General features: G+C 40.7%; 1 protein-coding gene across 9 annotated transcripts in view; it reads left to right on the top strand.

Moving 5' to 3' along the window:
* GRIA4 (glutamate ionotropic receptor AMPA type subunit 4) overlaps positions 1–19313 on the top strand; it is a 235175-nt gene that overhangs the window by 2320 nt on the left and 213542 nt on the right. The gene's annotated exons all lie outside the window — the stretch shown is intronic.

The raw sequence follows: 19313 nt of genomic DNA, 5'->3' as shown, positions 1-19313 counted from the left end.
TGGGTTGTAAATGTCTCTTATCATCTCGCAATGCATACATCCTGTGGATATGTCTCTATGCATCCATACATTGGTGCCAAATCAAGTTAGTATCTGATCTACTTGATTTCACAGACCACCTCAGCTGGAACAAATATTCTCATCCTACTATATATTTTATACACACACACACACCTGCACACGCATAAGATGCACATACACCATGAGAAGAAAACAGAGAAAGAAATGCCCTTACCAAATGAGGTAAAATTTACCTTTGTGGGTTTTTGTTTTTTTTTTTCTCCTTAAAGCAGAGTATAATTAGCTGAACTTCCTACATTTAGATCATGTCAGGGTTTTTAGCCTTGGTTAAAACACATGCTGGCTACTCCTTAATCTCTGCAAGTGGCAAGGCATTATTTCTGTTTATCTTCATGTGTGTCAGGCTTATAAAAAGAAATTCACATTATTATGTAAGACAGTGGGATATAGTGTGACAAAGCTGAAGAGTGTAGTAGCATTACTACTTTGATGTCCGTATTTCAGGATTCTATAGGTTTTCCTCTGTGGCCTTTTAAGTTTTCAAATCCCTCCTCTTCATTCAAGAGTGAATTGCCTCTGGAAGTAGATGCCCAAAGCAACATTGCTGAGCGAGTTTAAAATAGAAACGTACTGGAGAAGGTCTTACTCTTCATCGTGCCTTTGGAATAAGTACTACGTTTCTCTCCACTCTCTCACAGCTACCTCTGTGGCAATTTTTAATATGTAAACATACAATGTACTCTGCAGTTCTCATGTATAATTTATTGATTGCTAAATTTACTTATACAAGTCTTTGGTACTCCAAGTTTCAGATGACCTTGCCACCTTATTTACCAGGAAAAGCTGCTGAGCTGCCAAAATGGCTCAATTCATTTTATGCAGGAAAGATTGATGTCCCATTAAGTGTGAATTCTATATTAATCAATGTATTAGTTGTGTTTAGTGTGAAAATCAATATCATATTCCATAAGGAGAAAACATTTCAAACGGTGCTTTGAAACTGGAAGGAATCAGATCTATGCAGGTGTAGTTCATTGAGAAGATATTACAATGCATGTCAACTTTTGCAGGCACTGATTATATATTCCATGAAGACAAATGACACAGTAGATTTTTTTAAACTTTCATTTTTTGTGAAAGAGGACGGGACTAAAATTTTTGTATGTTGAAATCAGTAATTTTAAGTGAAGTCAATTATTTTAGATTCTGCCTACGCATCCAGTTCTACCAAATAATTTCCAAGGCTATTGTTACTTTTTGGATTGAGGGTATGGCACAGTATTGCCATTCGAACACAAGTGAATTAATTCTGACTTCCATAAATTTAAAATTGTCTAAAACTGAACCACTTCTCTGTGTAAGACTAACACCATAGATTCAAAAAGGATTTGCCCAAAACTTTCCTTGTTTAGACTATTCGCATCAGATTCTTCTCTCTCATTCCAGCCACCTTACGTTACGTTTACCTTTCATTGTTTCAAGCGAGGAAAACCTGTCCCTTTGTATTTGCTGTCATTTATAGAAATAGCGATTCATAACCTGATCTTTTTTTTTTTTTTTGAACTGAACCCAATTTCAGTTCCAAAGAGTTTAATGACTCAGAGATGATGAATCTTTACAGTATGGGGGGAGGCAGAGAAAGAGGGGGAAAGTACATGTATATGTTCATGTGTGTGTATGCTGATATAATTCTGTACATGTCTGTATTAAATAGGCATAATGCTACAGGCCTTATTTAGGTCTGTACATCCCACTTCAACGAACCTGTATTTTTGCATTAGTCAAAGTTTGTATTTATTTCACATTTTGCAGTCTCGTGCCAATTATCCAGCTGCTTCTTCTTTTTTTAATCATTTTTTAAATCATTTTAATACCGAAGAATATTTTTTAAACAACAAATCTTCTCCTAATGAAACGTAGGCAAACTGACTGACAACTGAATGAACATATCGCATGTCCCTTAAGCTAAATATGAGCAGAATCCTGCAAAAATCAATTGTCTGATAGCTGGAGGACACCGGCTTCCATGTGATTGAATTTGCTGGCTTGACAGAGGCTTCTAAAAGGCAGATGTGTGAGATTTTCTAACCTAATTAAAGAACCCCCACCATCAGCTCTGAATTAAGTGATTTCGTGGCAATATGAAATGATAACTCTTTGCTGAACCGCTGTGAAACAGTGGCTTTGGATCTTGCTATTTGTGTCGAAATTACTCAGCACACATGTCCTCAAATATACAGTGCAAAAGCCGTAGAGCTGCTGGACTGAAATGAATATTCATGTGAGTTCAAGCGTAAAGCTCTGAGACATGACCAGTTACCTCTATTTCTGTTTCCGTTTGCTGCAGAGGTTACTTGTGAAGATTCAGGGCCTGGCCCCTTACATGTGTTAGGGACAGTAAACAGACTATTTCAAAGGATTATGGATGGCATATTAGCAGGTAACTCACTGCAACATTGGAAAAACTTGAATTTTTTTTTTCTTTTCACTACATAAAAACATACAGGCAAATGTTCACCCAGGAGTACTTTTGGAACTGGAATAATTTCGTATATTCAGTGTAATATCTGTCTTCTAATGGTTATCTTAGGCATTTTTGTTTTCTCTAAACAGACCCAGAACATTAGGTTTTTTTGTTCTAAATGGGGAATGCATATGAAACAGGTTGCCTAAGCAGACAGACTCTGTTGTAAGTTTGCAAAATTGATCTGATCTATAGCAGTTTGGAGATAGTCCTCATTCTTTCCCCTTCTCATTTGTGTGTTTGATTTAAACTCTGTTCATTTCTTTTGCACTACATACATTATTCAGAGAATCTCTCTTACTGACAGAGAGAGATGAAATTATTGCAAAACATGAATAGTACAAGATTCTTACTCATCAGAACACAATACACCAGAGCTGAAACATTCGAGTATTGGCATACATTGGTTTGCATATTATAAGCAGGAAATTTTGCTCGTGATTGGAAATCTACCTTCAACTTGATTTCAGATGTCGGAGCAATGCATTGATTTTTGTAGAGGATTGTATACATTTATTCTTTAGCTGAATGCAAAATAATTTTCTCCACTCTATGCACCGTCTGTGTTACATTAGTAGATCTCAGCAACACAGCATTCAACCTGCTTGCATACTTTTGAGAAGTAGCTCTAGAATTTTACAAAGAACCATTTGCCTTCCAGCTTTTGTCTTGTGATTGTGGATTTTTCTGTTGAAGTTTCAAAAATCCTTAATGTATAACCAGTCTTGCAGCTCTTGTACAGGATTAGGCTAAATGGGAAAGAAGGGAGATCGATTCAAGCCTTTCATCAGTGTTTCATACTAGAAGTAAAGCTTTTCCCTCAGAGTCTGTTTGACTTCGTGTGTATTCTGAGATTAATACATTCCTGATCAGTGTAATTTGGGGTAAATCAGGCACTCCTCTTGTTTTGTCTTTTGCACAATTCAGTTCTTACCAGATTCTAATCCCAGCAGATACAAACCCCCAGAAATATAACTTTGTTTATTATGTGCCACATGGATCAGAAGAAGAAAAGCCCACTGGAATTAAAAAATTTGTGTCTTGGAATAACTTTCCTCTTTTTCCAAGAGTTAGTTTCTTTGACTTTTATGCGCTCCGAACTAAGACGGGGTGATGACCTGCAACGGGAGGGCCTGATTCTGCCTCACCACGTGAAGGCAGTTTCTGGGCGAGATCCACCGAGGTCGGAGGCAGCCCTGAGGCCAGACAGGAACCTCCCTCGTCACCCTGCCCTCTCTCTGGGTCTGTCCCTGGGCTTGTGCTTGCTAGTGAGGGGAGAGGCAATATCATTTTGGAATTAATTTTTCTGCTGAGACATCCCTAAAGGTGAGGAAATAGGCTCAAATGTAGTATTGCCTTTATATTGCGACTATCTGTCATTTTACTTACAGCAGTTTCAGCTTTGATTTGGTAAGCTACATCATAATGGGATTTTCATTAAATTTGGTTATTAATTCTACTTTATAATTACAACTCAATTTAGCAATAGGAGTGTAACCTTAGTTTAATAATCAGTGTCATTTAAAACCGTGGTGTTCTTTATTTAGAAAGTGAGGTTTCATACAGCTGAATGGTATTTTGCTATCAAGAGCAGTACAATATTTCCAAGGATGCAGTTTGGAGTATGTTGAGAGTTACCATAAAAGTGTACCATACGGTCAGGTCTGAACTGCAAAAGCAACTAGTGTGCCAGTTGGCTAGAAAAATGGAACTGGATTAAATTGTACCCTTCTAAAATAGGATCGATTACAAAAACCCATTTGAAGTGAGTGTTTTGCTTTAATACATGGAGTTCATCTCAAGCTAGACTCCAGTTATAGAAAACAATTTCTCTTAACCTTTCTATTATTAGCACTTGCTGATGGAATCAAAGAATATATGTGTACTTGTCATTTGCCGTAAGGATTCTGTATATTTTTAAGATATAAGAAGATCCATATTCAAAGAGTTTCATAGCTCTAAATGTGATACTTGTAAATAGCCGTGCAGCAGAGAGAAAATCAACCATCAATAGCTCCAATCCATCAGAGTCTGGATTTAATTTTCAAGGTTATTGTTGGGAAAATAAATGACGGGCCTTTGCTGAAATATAGTCAGATTTCTTCAGTGAAAATTCAGAACGTGCATTTCCCTGGCATGAAATAAGACTTTTGTCCTAGCATGTTACTGGACTGGCTAAAACTGAAAACTCAAGAGCTTCATTACAGGCTACAGAAATAATTTAATCTTCATTTCAGAGGATTAATAACAAGGATTGTGTTCCTTCATTCCTTCTGGAAGCCAACACAGTGCAGTACTTCTTGTGTAGGACAAGGTTCTTTAACAAGTGAATTAAATTGATTAACTTCAGCTTTATCATTGTAAGCTAAGTTTGTATGCTAGTCAAAATAGCTCATGCATTTCATTTTTAGGTCTTGATTGTTTTGAGACTTGCTTGTGCATGAGAGAGGAAGCCGTCTGCTTTGATTTCTTAACGGTTTTAGATCTACTATGAATGGTGCAAATTCAGATTGTGAGCAGGTGAAGTTCTTTGGATTTAAATGTGTTGGACCAAGTAATCTTTTCTCATAGTTCTTATTCCTTAATCTATGACTGATTTAAAGGGGACGAAATTTGTTCTAGTGCAAAAGTGAAGAACTCTGTATGATTGCACCAGTGAAATTAAAAGGAAAAATTTGCCTCTTCTCTGGATTTCCATTCCTCTGGGTAGTTGGCTTGAGACAAAGATTTTTGACTAGTACAGCACCAAACCTGGTTCTGCAACTTAGGTGGGCGTACCTATACTGAAGTTATGTGTTGGGACACAAAGCCAAAGTAGATAATTTATTCCTGTGTAAATCAAGAATTGTTCTTATGAATTTGGGAAAATAAATTTGCTCAAGAGTACCTGATCACAGCGTCTTGTTTGGAAATTCTGATGTTGCTTAACTTTTAACCATTTCTCGGAAGTTTTATTATCTTCCTCTATCTAGTTTAGGTTCTTAAAGAACTTTTTAAAAATTATTATTATTATTTTATTTTAAAGATCTTATTGGCTTTTAACAATGCTGGTGTGGATTCAGTTGTTTGTCAATGCAATTATGGGTTGAGTACTCAAAAATTCTGTATCAGCAATATCTGTTTTCAGGCACCCAAGTTCAAAGGGAGAGGCTCTCTTACATTTTGGCACTCAGAGGTGTTCTAGTATTTTCCAGAGTACTCAGCAGCACCTGCCTTCCCAATGGGAACTGCTTACTGCTGAGCACTTTGGAAAATCTGTCCTTGTCAGTGTGATAACGCACGGGTCAGCTGTCTTGTCTCTTGTTCTTCCTTGTGAGGACTTTGTTTATTCCCTGTTCTTTTTCCCGTAGTCCTGATGAAGCATCTGCCTGACTCGTTCAAATAATTCCAGCTGTTTCTTGGGTTCCTGGTTCCTTATGGAAAGAAGATGGAACCAGAGGATCATACACACATCACCTCTGTCTTGGCAATGCTCTGTAAAGACCCAGCCCATCCTCCCTCTTCGCCAGGTTCCTCGGAAGCTGGTTATGGATGAACTTTATGTTGGACTCAAAGGGCAATACCTGGATACTTACTAACAAGTTACTATTCTTGCTAGGTTTGGGCTAGCTATGCTGACATTAACAAATTCCAGTTCAAATATGAGCCCTTGTCCTGCAGTTCTTTCCTCGGGCAGAGCTGTCTGTGATTTAAACAGGGGCTCTACCTGAGCAGCAATTGCAGACTGAAGCCCATTCTAATGAAGGAATAGTAGAAATCAGCTTTTTTGCAAGGTGAACAGGTTCTCATTCTTTCATCTCATAGCTTGATTTTTTTAAAAGTATTAAATTGCTTAACTCCTGTTATTTAAAAAAAACCCCACAAACCCAACATGTTTAGAAATTGGACCCCTAGTACATAATTGCCTATTTTAAAAGAATGTCACTTGGGCTACTGTTTTCTTGTGTTCCACAAGCTATTTTGGTGGTGTTTTTATATGCAACCATTGCTCCTGAAAAACTCGGTCTTGCGTAGTACCTTTCTATATTCTAAAGTCCTGGATAACATGAGTGTTACTACAGGGGTTTTTTTGTAAATACAAATAGAGCACAAGAGAAACAAAAAGCAGTTAGACTTTTCATCAGTTTATTTATTAGATTCCTTGCGGGCTTTAAACACATTTTGAAGACTGATACTAAATTACATCAGCTTTTAACTATTCATAACAATTCCTCTGTTTCTCACTTGCAGATCCTCTGTAGGGTAGTTTCTCTGCCATTTCTGCATGCATGCTCTTCCAGTTGCTTTTATGATGTATTTGCATAGTACTCTCTTAAACCCATAAAATTTGAACTTCATTTTTATTTGCACATCACCTTTTCGTACAATTTAGGTATGCCCAACGAATATCCATCAGATAGGTGTTTTAGGAAAGTTCACAGGTAGTGAGAGTTAATTGCTGAAAAGAATTGAGACTTTTATGCTTTGTTTGCCTCAGTTTTCAAATCCATTTCTAAATGGATATAGAATTTATATTTTCACATTGTGGTGCTATATGTTAGTAGCTGAAATTATTATACAAAATAATTAGGAATTATTGTACAAAATATTCTGGGTTTGTTAATTTCTTTCAGAGCATGTGTTATGCTTCATTTCCTTTTGTTAAAGATTTCACCGATATCACATGGCTTCTTTTTTTTCAATGTCAGGGTCAGGTCTGTTTCCTCAGTGGGTAAAATGATTTGTGTAATACATATTCAAGGTAGAGACAAGGGAAAGAGAGGAAAATCCTGTAGAGCAAAAAGAGTACAAAATGTAGCGTATTATTTGTCCGCAAAAGCTTCCTGTTCTGCTTTAGTATTCCTGATGTACAGTAGCAGTATTTCACGCTACCAGGTAATGTGAGGTATGGGTCTGGATGGTGCTGTGTTCAGGTCTGGAAAACATTACTGAGTATAAGTGAAAAACACTTTATAACGCACAGATACATTCATGTAAAATTCAGGAGTAAAAAGCTATAATATTTTAAAAAAGAGCATGCACAGCAATACACTTAGTCTTTTGTTTCCTCACCTGAGCTGATGGGGGAAGAAGGAACAAGACTTTACAGACCCACAGTCTCAGCAGAGTCACGTAGGACCTTGTATTAGTGATTTCCTCCAGGTTTTCTGTGCGGATCTGTCCTGGAGAGGGTTGCTAATAAAGGCCTCCAGCCTTGGTCATTTCCATCTGTTTAAGCTGAGGAGAGCTTTAAGAATGGACTTTTCAAAAACACTGCAGCTAGGAGGATAATTTCCTTTGAAAATCAATAGTCACATGCTCTTGACTGACTGAAGAGGTTTTTTCACTTCTGCTCTGAGTAGAAACCACAGGCCAGGTAAGAAGCTGGCTCTTGGGGCTCTAGCTGTTTGCGTGGCCTCCAGTTGAGTGGGTTTTTTTCTTTCTTAGGTCCTTTTTTTAAAAATCAGTATCCTTGTTCAGTGCTTCTCTGGAGTGGTAAAAGCAATGGGGTAACTTTAAGCGCTACATGATTATATAGATAAGAATTGGACTTGCTGTCTGGAGGCACAAGCAAATCTCCAAGCAAAAGAGCATAAGGGGACATTGGTGTATTGGGAGGACATCTGCATCTGTTGCAGGATTACATATGCCCCATGAAAGCGTGTGGCTGGCAGGTCAGGAGTAGTGCCATATGGAAGGGATCCAAGTTACAAGTCCTTACAGATGATACAGAAAAGATGTGAAAGCAGTCTGGGGGATGAAATGTTGTCTCATGGCTATGAGCATCAGTGTTTCAAAGAAGAAAAAGTAAAGAAGGTCACCAAAATAAATGGGAGAGTGGATAGCATGTAATAGTGTTCACCGATTACTGTGTTTCAAGGTTAGATGGGACCTTTTTGATCACCCAGCCTGCTAGTCAGCCAGCCTCAATTATTTTCTTTATCAAACTCATAATTCTTTTCTGGTTGGGTACCCACTTTTTCCAAATAAAACCAGTGTTGAATTAAAGACTGAAAAAAATCACAGGTAAATTGTCATGTCATCAAGACATCATGTGGACATACCACTCACTCTCTTTGTTTGTGTTGAATGTAGGAGTCATACAGAGTAGGCAAGCAGAAAAAAAAATTGCCTACTGGGTTTGTTGTTGGTCTCTAATTTAGAGATACCATAATCAGCATGATTTGCATCTAGTCATCACAGTTGTGCAGCTCCCAGAGCCCCCTGAGGTTTGTTCTGGCTGGTTGGTACCGTGTCTCGCCTGTGCAGAAGGACAGTGTGGGACACCCTTAGCAGCAAGGCTTATGCCACGGCAAGACGTTAGGGACTTACTGGGGCCTTTTTCAACTGCCCTTGAAAAATACTTCCAGTGGACATAAATGGTGGGTTTTTTTTTCTCTCCAAAGAAAGAACATCTCCTCACCCCATAGCAGGGAGTATGGCTTGAAGCAATAGCAATATAAGCTTGGTAAATATGTTCAAAGACCATTAAGTATGTTTTTGCTAACAAATGCATGGTAATCCCTGTTATTTGTATTCACATACTCGTCTACCTACAAATACAACCTAATGGTCATGTATGTTCCACATATTTCACTTTCTGTGAGCCACAGAGGATGTGAATCTATTACTGCTTTCACCTGGAGGATTTGGGCTATTAGCTTAAGATACCAAGAGTTATGAGTTTAGCTTTGGAAGTCCCTGGTTTCATCTGCTTTGTCTGTCAGAGGAGATGGCAGCCTGAACACAAACATGATGATGAATGAGATTTAATGCACAAGAATATTTGCAGAAAGCAAAAGCCTGAATAAAGAAATACAAGAAGTGGTCCCATAGCTGTCTTTGATGATCTGTTGTGCTATTCTGAATAGCAAACGTATACAGAAAGAGGAAAAAAAGGACAAACCTTTTATTTCCTTGTACCATAAGTCATTAAACCAGGGAGAAATAGTAACACGAGACCTCAGCAATTAATTATGGTATACTAATAGCTGTACTTGCAGTGTCCTGTTTACTACCACTTCATCCGTTAAATGGTTTGCTTAAATGATTTATTACAGAGTTATTATTAAAATCAGCTGGAAAATGACAAGGTGTTTTTAGATAACTAAGTCAGAAGAAGAACGGGCACAGTTAATGCAAATGCACGTGTGCAGTGTATAATTGGCGAGGTTCAGCCAGGCATCGTGTGCGATGATTTGGAGCCCGGGCAGGAGGTGGGTCTGCCCCCATTCTTCGGGGACCCTTGCAGGCTCAGAAGCGACAGATTGCCTGGAGTAAGGAGTTGAATGAGTTCAAGACCTCAGTTGGGTTAGAGAAGGAGTTCAAGGTGCAGCAGGAGCCGTTCTTTTATGAAACAGCATTATTCAGTGTTGGGGAAGAAGGTTTCTGAGAGCGGACACCAGACTGACGTGCAGCACTGCTTGCGGCACGGGGATCTCTCTGCCCCTGAAGACAGCAGGAAGGTGTGGCTGGGGCTGGTGAATTAGCTGGTGGGAGCTGACGTGACTTTGAAAAACTTTAAGATGGACATGTGGTTGTGCTAAGCTGAAAACAGTACGGAGGGGGAAGTAACGACTAGTCCACGTGTCCAGTGGAGTACAGTAGGAGTTAATAGACATGGAAGGGCATAAGACTAAAAAATACTGTTCAAAGAGACAGAGGGAAAATTCTGTTCTCTTCAGCCATCCTTCTCTCCCTCCCTGCTTTTTATTGTTCTCTGCCCCAGCTTTTCGTGACGAAATGGGAACAGTCTGCAGGAAGCACCACCGGTGGACACAGTGGACACGGTGCTCCCCGAGCTCTGCAGCGCCGGAGCAGTGCCGCTGCACGGGCGGCAGCAGCCAGCGTCCCAGGGGCTGTCACCCACCTCCTTCCTGCCCCACTCCTAGGGACGAGCCGCTGCGGCTTCTGGGTTCGGCACGTGTTATTAGCTCCCATAATGTATTGATTACAAATAGCCATCAGCTTAACTGCTGCAGGGACAGGAAGGGAAGGGATACAGCATAAAACATGTGTTTCTTGGTTACGAACAGAGAAGAAATTATATCCTTATCCAACCTCAGAAAACCTGTGCCTGTTTCCATCTCTGTATTACTCCCCCCAGCCTGGCTTAGACTCCATCATGGTCAATACTTTAATATTTTAAGGGAGTGAATGGAAGGAGGGAGTGGTGGTGTTGTACCACAAAAGACAGTTTGTACAGATGAATTGGATTGTTTTCCTCCATTCTTCCCTGGGTCTCTGACAGATGTTGAAGGACTCCTGTATTTTTATTTCCTGATGAAAGCCCCAGAAAGCCCATCATTCTTTCAGTTACTGTTTACGATGGGAATCTTTTGCACTTCAGTACAGCTGGCAGGCACCAGAGCTTCACACCTTAATCACATTTTCTTTGTCGGCCTTTCACATACTATGCTAAATGGGAGACTAGCAGAAAATCCTTTGAGCAATTACAATAATAGGATAATAATAATTATTGCAGTTCTCTGCTCTTATATAGCGTCTGTGAGATTAAAATGAGATCCAGCATAAAATTACCCCTTTGAAAAGGTGTGGATATCCCCGGCCAGTGGCATCGCCTTGAGAAACTGCTCTCCATGGCCTCAGCTTCTTGCTCCCTTAGCTTTGGTATGGTCAAGCAGGGCTGCACTGCCACCTTCCTATTCACGTCTGTGAGCAACTGACTGCACAAAGTCATTAAAGAGAACGTGAATGAAGGGAATCAGCAGCATGAAGAAGGTTTTTTCCTGTGTGTGGCTATAAAAGACAGGAGAATGTTAAAGGGTAAAGGCTCTCCAGTTCAGAGGGAGCATGCTTACATGAGGCATTTTCCTTTCTTGACTGCACATCATGTAGATCATAGGAGCATTAGGGAGAGTTAAATGTGTGCAAGCAAAGATGTAACACACAGGTGTAGCTTCGAGCCTGTTGGTTTCTTAAGATGTGCATTGAGATAATGCACTACCTTCCTATCTGGTCCTGTCTGTGAAAGTATTGTCTGCAAACTGTTGGGTTGTTGGTACAGTAAGCTAGCAGTTTCTATCTACTGAAATAAAATCCTTTGAGGCCTTTTCCTGGCCCAAAAAAAGCGCTCCTCACTTAATTAAAATTATGAAGTTCAACGTCAGTCTTTCAAAATGTTGTACCTATTGTTAGTGCTGTGATGATGATAAGTTCCTTAAGGATGTGCGTGACCATAATAAGCTGGTGCCATAGTTTTTTCACTGAGACAAAAATAGCAGTGATTTAAAATCCTAGATTTTTTTTTTTTTGGTGGTGCAGCCTGTAACTTTCCATGTTAAGAATACAGAACAATTCCAGCTTTTAGTGGGAGTCTGCCCCTTTTTCTCACCTCTCTCAGTAGGTCCAAACAGAGATGGAAGCGTCCAAAACCTGTCAGAAGACAGTAATACAGCAGACTATCTCCCTGCATCTGTGGCACGGGTGACTGAAAAAGCTGGTTTTGTCACCTCAATTAATGTGGCTATCCTGATGCTTGACTTCAAGAGAGTAAATAATGGCTCAGACTTCCTAAAACCCAGGGCATGCCACAATTCTGGCTCCCTATACAGCTGGTTGTAACCCACAGCAGACCTCCATGGAGGGCAGCCTGGCTGTGGCCATTCCGCACTGGGTGAAATGCCTTTATCAGCCGCCAGCCACTCCTCGTTGTACAAGAATACAAACGTCAGAGGTTATGCCGTAATACTTCTCACTCTCTTCTGTGGTCATCTTGACCAAGTAGAAGATGCTTTGGTCCCTGATGTCTGTTTAGATCCAGTCCCCTGGGAGTGGTAACACCTGACAGTGGTCCCAAAGGATTGCAGCAGAGGTTTGATGGAGTTATCTTACATTTTGGCCACTCCACCATCTACCTTGGTAATTCCAACTCTGGCTGTGCTGACGACACGAGGAGAGAAGAGATGATGGCTGGCAACCCTCACCTTCCTGGGACCTTTTTCTCCTGCACCTACACCCCAACCAGGAGAGCCCCCACCCAGAAAGGGCACTGATCTCAGCTCCCTTTTGCCAAACAAGCAAAACTACCTGGGGAGGGACTTGCATTCTTCTCCTCCGGGGCCTCCTGTACATATTTATGACTTATGTCTGCACTCTGGCTTTCTCACACATATCTACAAGAGAATTTGAGCAACAGTTTAATTTCCAGAGCTCGAACTTTTTTTTTCCTTAGGATTGTTACTTGCATCTCAAATTATGCAGTTGGTTGACAGCGTTTGACAGAAAGGAGATTTGGGATGATAGGGACAGGTCACTGAGGCTACGTTACAGCATTTTGGGGTGGTGTCTTAGGTTGAGCTGCAGAGGCAGACGCATGTGAAAACATCTTATTTGGTTTCTTCCATGTCTGTGTAGAGAAAGCTTTACAAAACACTTAAATACCTTTAAAACTATTTATTCTGGCTTTATGTTAGACAACTGTAAACACTTAGGGGATGCATTCCAGGAAGAGACTTTAAAAGACTTGATGCATCGCCTATCCTTGCATGGCAAATACCAATACTCCATTGGAAGCATGGGTGGAAGTTAATTTACTTGAACCAATTTGTTCATTTCTGGTTGAAACTGTTACCCAGAAGTCTGTGTAAATGTGGATAGCTAACAGAGACCTGTCCTTCTGTACATGCATTTTTATACTTCGTTCACCTAATTCAATGATCGAAATACTAAATCTAGCACTCAGACAGCTTTTGGATTTATGACAGTCCCTGAAGGACTTTGACTTACAGTTATTCATATAGGTAGTTTTTAAAATTTATGACAGAAAAAATAACTGTGATAATATTCGTCCTATTGCTTGTTTAGACCACCGAGTGTGAGAATGAAAAAACGAGCAGCAGGAAATTCCCGGGGCAAAGCTTTGTCTCAGTGCTCGGCTGTCCCTCACAGGGTATGGAAGTCAGAGATAGTTCAGAGACTTTAGACAATTTTCAGAATTCGCAGAGATGTAAAACCAGAGTGAAATTTGGCCCAGAGCAGCAACTAGTATATTTAACTGTGTTTTAGATTCTCTACTTACCTCTTTCCACTTGATTGTTGTTTTCCGCTGTTAGGGATGTGCACGTGCAGTGTAGAAGCGTTTAGCAAGTCATCTCTGTCCCACTGTACATCCTCAGAGGATGACGGTGATCATCAGCAGTTTGCTTTGCCCCTCTTGCTGCTCTGTCGTTATCTGCGGTATTGCCCAGAGCGCGCTCTGCATCTCGAGAGGTTCCAGCAGATCTCAGGGGTCTAGGCAGTAATGAGGGCATCCTGGAAAAATGAGACCGGGCAGCTGGAGATGAGCGGAGTTGTCTCGGTGAACCACCCAATGTGGTGTTGCCCTGCCTTCTCCCTTCCCTCTCCAGTCATCACACCCACCAAGCTTTATGAAGGGAACCTGCCAGCAGCACTGTTTCATCAGAATAATTGACATCAGGGATGATTTAGGTTTTATTTTTTTTTGTCATACTGCAATCTGTGTTTTCCATGTTCCTGTGACTATCTATTGGAAGTGTGATGTCTTCCGGTACCCAGGAATGGGAAGAAGGATGTGGAGCACAAGTGGGCAAACAGTAATTCCTGGGAGGAATTGGGAAATGCAAGCCAGGTCTCATCTGCACTCGTCCTTAGGGAGAACAGAAAGAAGAGCCTTTCCTGAGGCTAAGGTCATGTTTTCACTTAAACAATGTGAAAGTTAAGCATTTTTATCTTAAGGACTAAGAAACTAACTTTGGTGTAAATCTATGACACCAGAGGACTTTCTCGTAAGGGGAAAGGCTGCCGTAGTCAATGGTTTTTGTTTTAATTTGTGACTAAGGCAACCTTTGTTCAAACAGACAAACTGTGACCTGAAGGAAAGCCCTTCTCTAGTGGGGGCAGAAAATGTCTGTAAATTAGTGTTCTTCCAACATTCATGTCTTTGTAAGAAGAGGGTTAGTGATGTGATCAGCTGTGAACAAGATGAGTGGTTTTCAGATGCGCTTGGGAGGATGGCTTTGCGGTTGGGTTTTTTTGGTGTTTGGTTTGGTTTGATTTATCTCACATTCAAAACCAAGAACCAAGACTGTCCCGTATAAATCTTACAAATCTTAAAAAAAATAAATTAAAACTCCAGAGCGGGTGACCGTGGGCAAAGCAGGTGCTTTCCATCTCAGCGAGGCACACCGGCGTGGGTGTTGTGTTGCGTTAATGCTGTTTCACGGGTCATTAACGACCTGCGGAGCTGCTGCTGCCTCACTGTCACCCCGAGACGTGGCAGGGCTCCCGTGCAGGGCTGGTGGCACGCCTCGCTGCGGGGTGCTGGTGTCCCTGCCGCGGCCATCCCAGCCCAGCTGGGCCTCAGGAAGGGACTTGCACGCACCCGGGTAACAGACAGGGCCGGTTTTAGGTTGGGGATGGGGTTGAGCTGGTAGGATCGTCCTAAAGCCGTGGCGGGCTGCAGCTATTTGAGAATATCGGAGCGAACCTGCATTAAGCTCAGCACATGCGGGTGCTGCCCGTGCTGAGCGGTGCCCACCTCCGGGGCTGGCTGCGGGGGCTGGGGTGCAGACAGGGAGCTGCCTGGTGCCTGCCCACCGGCCCCGTGCGGGGCAGGGAGCTGGGGCTGTTCTTCCACAGAGGCAGGAGCCTATAAACACTGATTATCAGCCTCAGGCGTACCGCAGTGAGCACTGTCATTAAAAGCTCAATTGCAACCCCTAAGGTGAATATAAGTGACTCCAAAAATAGTTGATTTCAGAGGGAAACTTGTAGACCTTTTAATAAGCAAAACAGCTAGTGCTTGTTTGTATGCCTGGAAATTATGTGGGGAGTTTATCTTGCTCCGTAGGGTTAATACACTGTGATCATGTCGTAAGAGCATGTCTGCTAAGTGTTTCTAGCAAGACTTCTTGAAATGCTGCCAGAAGACCTGGAGAGCTGCATACCTTGCTTTTAACACAGAGCGACAGCTTTGCATCACACATCGTGCCGCCGCATAGCCAGGATTGAAAATACCAAATTTTAATTATCAAGTATATTTATAATTCATTAATAGGAGGCAGACAAATAGACCGGGCTGGCTTTGCAGTGCGAGAAAGATAAATAGAAGACAGTGCCTAGATGATAGATGCTGGAGTAGAATGTGTGGAATTTTTCTTTTCTCCATTTTGCCTTGCTGCAGCTATTGTGCTTGAACTCTCGAAGTTGTTCCAGGAAGAGGGGCTGGAAATAGGACAAATCCATCACAAATGTGCAGAATTCTGAAACTGAGCTTTAAGTACAATGATGTGAACTGCTGAACACAAAACCTAGAGGAACTGCCGTAACGTTTTGTTATATTCTGTAGCAAATATTTCTCTAGTTATTTAACAACTCCCATTTAAATTTTGAATGTACTGAATAAAATATTTCTTAATCATGTCCTTTGCAGTTGTTCTTGAATATATAAGTTTAATTGACTTCATGATAAATATTCCAGGAACTGAACTGCTTATCAATTTCAGTGGTATGATAGATGATATATCATTTATTTAATGACATAAAACCATGTTTAGGTAATGAACTTTTCACAGTCTTGCTCTTGTAAACATATGATCATCTACTTCAACAATTCTTTTTCAGGATAAATTAAAAGTAGCATGTGAGAAACATAACGTATATGCAATATATCACATACTCAGCTGTAACTTGAGCAGAGTACGCTATTGCCTAACCATCAGGCTGGCTTCAGAGGAGTAATCAGCTGTAAGAAAATGATGAGTACCTAATTCTATGTCATTGGAGATAATTGGTGTAACTGGGAATGCTTTTAACATAAAGGTGAATAAATGGCACCTGTACAATATATATGTCCATAGTTTGAAATATCAGTTTAAATGAAAGATGTAGTGGGAGACAGAAAGTGGAAATTCTCAGTTTGTTCCTGACATCCTTTTTTTTTTCTTGTGGAGGTGTCTTTGGACACTTATGAAAATGGCATTTCAGACAATGTACTAGTTGTGCTGTGTAGGCTTAGTGGCAGGTACGTGTTAGGGCGCTCCTAAACATGGTGGTTCTTTGACCGCCTGGACCGGGGCTTGGCCAGGAGGCTCCTGGGCCCCACCAGCCCCTGTGCCTGGGCGTTGGGAGGGCCTGAGGGAGCACGAACCACCCTGGGGGACCTTAACAATCCCCCAGGTCCACTGACTTGTTTTACTCACTTTGTGTCACGCACTGTAGTTGGGAACATATTTTATGGGTGGGATGGGGCATTTTTGAATGAAAAAGGTTCTTGTCATTTTAAAAAGTCAAAAAAAGTCAAGGGCATGAGATACCTGGTTCCTAGTGGAAGCTGGACACCCCATTGCCTACTGTGAAAGTAGCTGCTTATGGAATGATGTTCAGAAGCATTGCTTAGTCTTCTCACCACCACCTATATTTTTCCCCAAATGGGAAAAAAAAAAGGCAGCAGCTTTTTTCTTCCTCAGTGTCTTTCACCTGGGGATTTCAGATGTGTTTGTGTTAGCCATTAACTAAGTTCTTGAATGTTTCACGATTTTTGCGGAACATGAAAAGATTATTTCAGTTGCTGCTCAGATGCATTTGCTTTCTGTGTGTTGTTGATGGTCGGGAGGGCTGAGCAGAGCAGAGATCCAGAGCAAGGCTGGCGTCCTCCATCGCGGGCGCTCCGTGCAGGCGGGGTGAAAGGGAAGGTCTCTAGTTCTTAACACCAGACGAAGTTCAGCAGCTGGAGGCTGTGAGGAGAGCTCCCCATCGCTGCTGCCGCAGAGAACAGAAGTGATCTGGGCTATTTTCGACTGATCAGGCACTTGGGGCCTGAGGTGTGCTGAGGACACCCGCTGCTCCAGCAGCCAGAAAGCTAATGGGAGATGTTGTTGCTCACTTTTCTAAAAAATAGTGCTCAATTTTCCTCCCGATTGAGTCACTGTATGTCAAAGGCGGTTTATTATGTCTGGAGAAAAAAGTCAGAAGGGTTTCTGCTGGAGCACATACTTGGCTTCACCCAATTACAGAATCAGTAATTACGTGAAGTGACTTTAACCATCAATTTCTGTTTCAATTTCAGTTTGTAAAATGAATAGAATCAACCAAAATCCCCTTCTTTTTTAGTTTCTAGGACAGCTGGAAATGTCAGAAAGATTGAATGTCCAGCTATATGTGCTGTATGTGCAATAGCATCTCCTAGGTACGTGTGTATGGCAAAATAACTCTAGGTCCAGCTTCCGATAGTTTGATTGTCTATGTACCAGAGACAGAAATTTCATTTTCTAGATGTTCTTATCAGCAACAATCTGTTATTTTAATAACTGAAAATACACAGAAAGTTGAAGAAAGGGAAATCAATGGTATAAACTATTCAGTGCCAATAATTATTTCAGGGTGTGTTCCTACTCCCCATTTCCGAGAGTTTAAGGGGGTACTTTTATACTTCAGCAATGAATTATCATCTGCTATCAATGAAAAGTAAATGCACTGGACAGCCCAGCTACAAGTGAAAGTAGTCATTGCTGTATGATCCATCCAATGCGCATTTAGTGACTCTGCTTTAAAAACAGGTACAGATAGTATTGTTCTGCAAGGCCCATCTCAGAGAAAATGTGTTTTCATGCTTTTTCAAAAAAACATATTTACGTCAAAGTCAGTGCAATTACATGTGTGCGTAAAGTTAAGCATACTTCTAAGTGCTTAGCTGAACAAGGCCGCCAAAGCATTTCAGTGTTCTTCAGGCCAAAGCACAAGTATTTTACAAATGCAGAAGGAAAAGTGAAATTTCTGCTTGAGGCCAAGGAACCAGTTACTAGCAGGATTGGAAGGAACTAAATTCCCTGACTAGCTTCTTGACAGCCGGAGCACAATGTGAGAGCCATTTACGTATGTAGATATAGGTGTAAGAAACTTCATGATGGTTGTGTTTTATGGTTATCTTTATTCTCTGGAAATGCTTTGTCTGAAAAATAGGAATTTTTTTAAAGAGCAAATAAACTATTACATGACAATCTATTGCTAGTATAAAAAAAATAGAAATTTATGCATATTTTGTTGTTTTTGTCTTATGGTGTTGTCATGAACACGTTTATAGCCTTAGCAATATGTTTCATTTTCCCTAGTACCATTAAAGCTGTCATTTAATTTGAGTGTGTGGTGTACAATTGCTTGTTGGTTTATCATCAAGTTTAAGATGGTATATTCCTGGAGCATGGAGTACACTTCTTCCCAGCAAAATTAATTCCCTGATTGTAAAGAGCAAGACCAGTCACTGAGCTATTGTTTTACTATTCTGTTTTTAATATTTGTTTTTAATAATTTATTAAATATGTAGTCTAAGCTTCTCACACATTAATCTTTGCCTGAAAAAAAATTCTGAAAATAATTCCTCTGTTTGTTGTTGGGCTGTTGTTTAAGGAAAATTCATATACATGCTGACTTTTTAATAACAATTGAAGAATGGAAACAATTGTTTCCAGAGAGGGGGATGAACTTTCAGAGTTTTAGAAATAGTGGTGTAAATTAATTTATTTCATATATTTTTACTGCATTTCCCCAACAACATTTGTATGCAACAGATTCAAAACAAACAAATGGATATATTTTTTCCATGTCGAGTGGTAGACCTATGGGACTTTTTTCTGAAGAAAACTGGCAAAAAAAGTTTGCGTGGATTCAAGTACAGATTAGCTGTGCTCTGGGGGAAGAGATCCCTGAGGCCAAACCACTCGGAAGCACCCGGGAGCTGTAAATAGTTGAATGCTGGGAGACTATTCTGGGGAAATACTCACTTCTAGCCACTACTGGAGATAGGTGGACC

Source organism: Grus americana, chromosome 1 (genome assembly GCF_028858705.1).
Source record: "Grus americana isolate bGruAme1 chromosome 1, bGruAme1.mat, whole genome shotgun sequence".
Classification (NCBI taxonomy): domain Eukaryota; kingdom Metazoa; phylum Chordata; class Aves; order Gruiformes; family Gruidae; genus Grus; species Grus americana.
The sequence above is the reverse complement of the archived record's forward strand: the minus strand, read 5'-3'. Positions and strand labels throughout refer to the sequence as shown.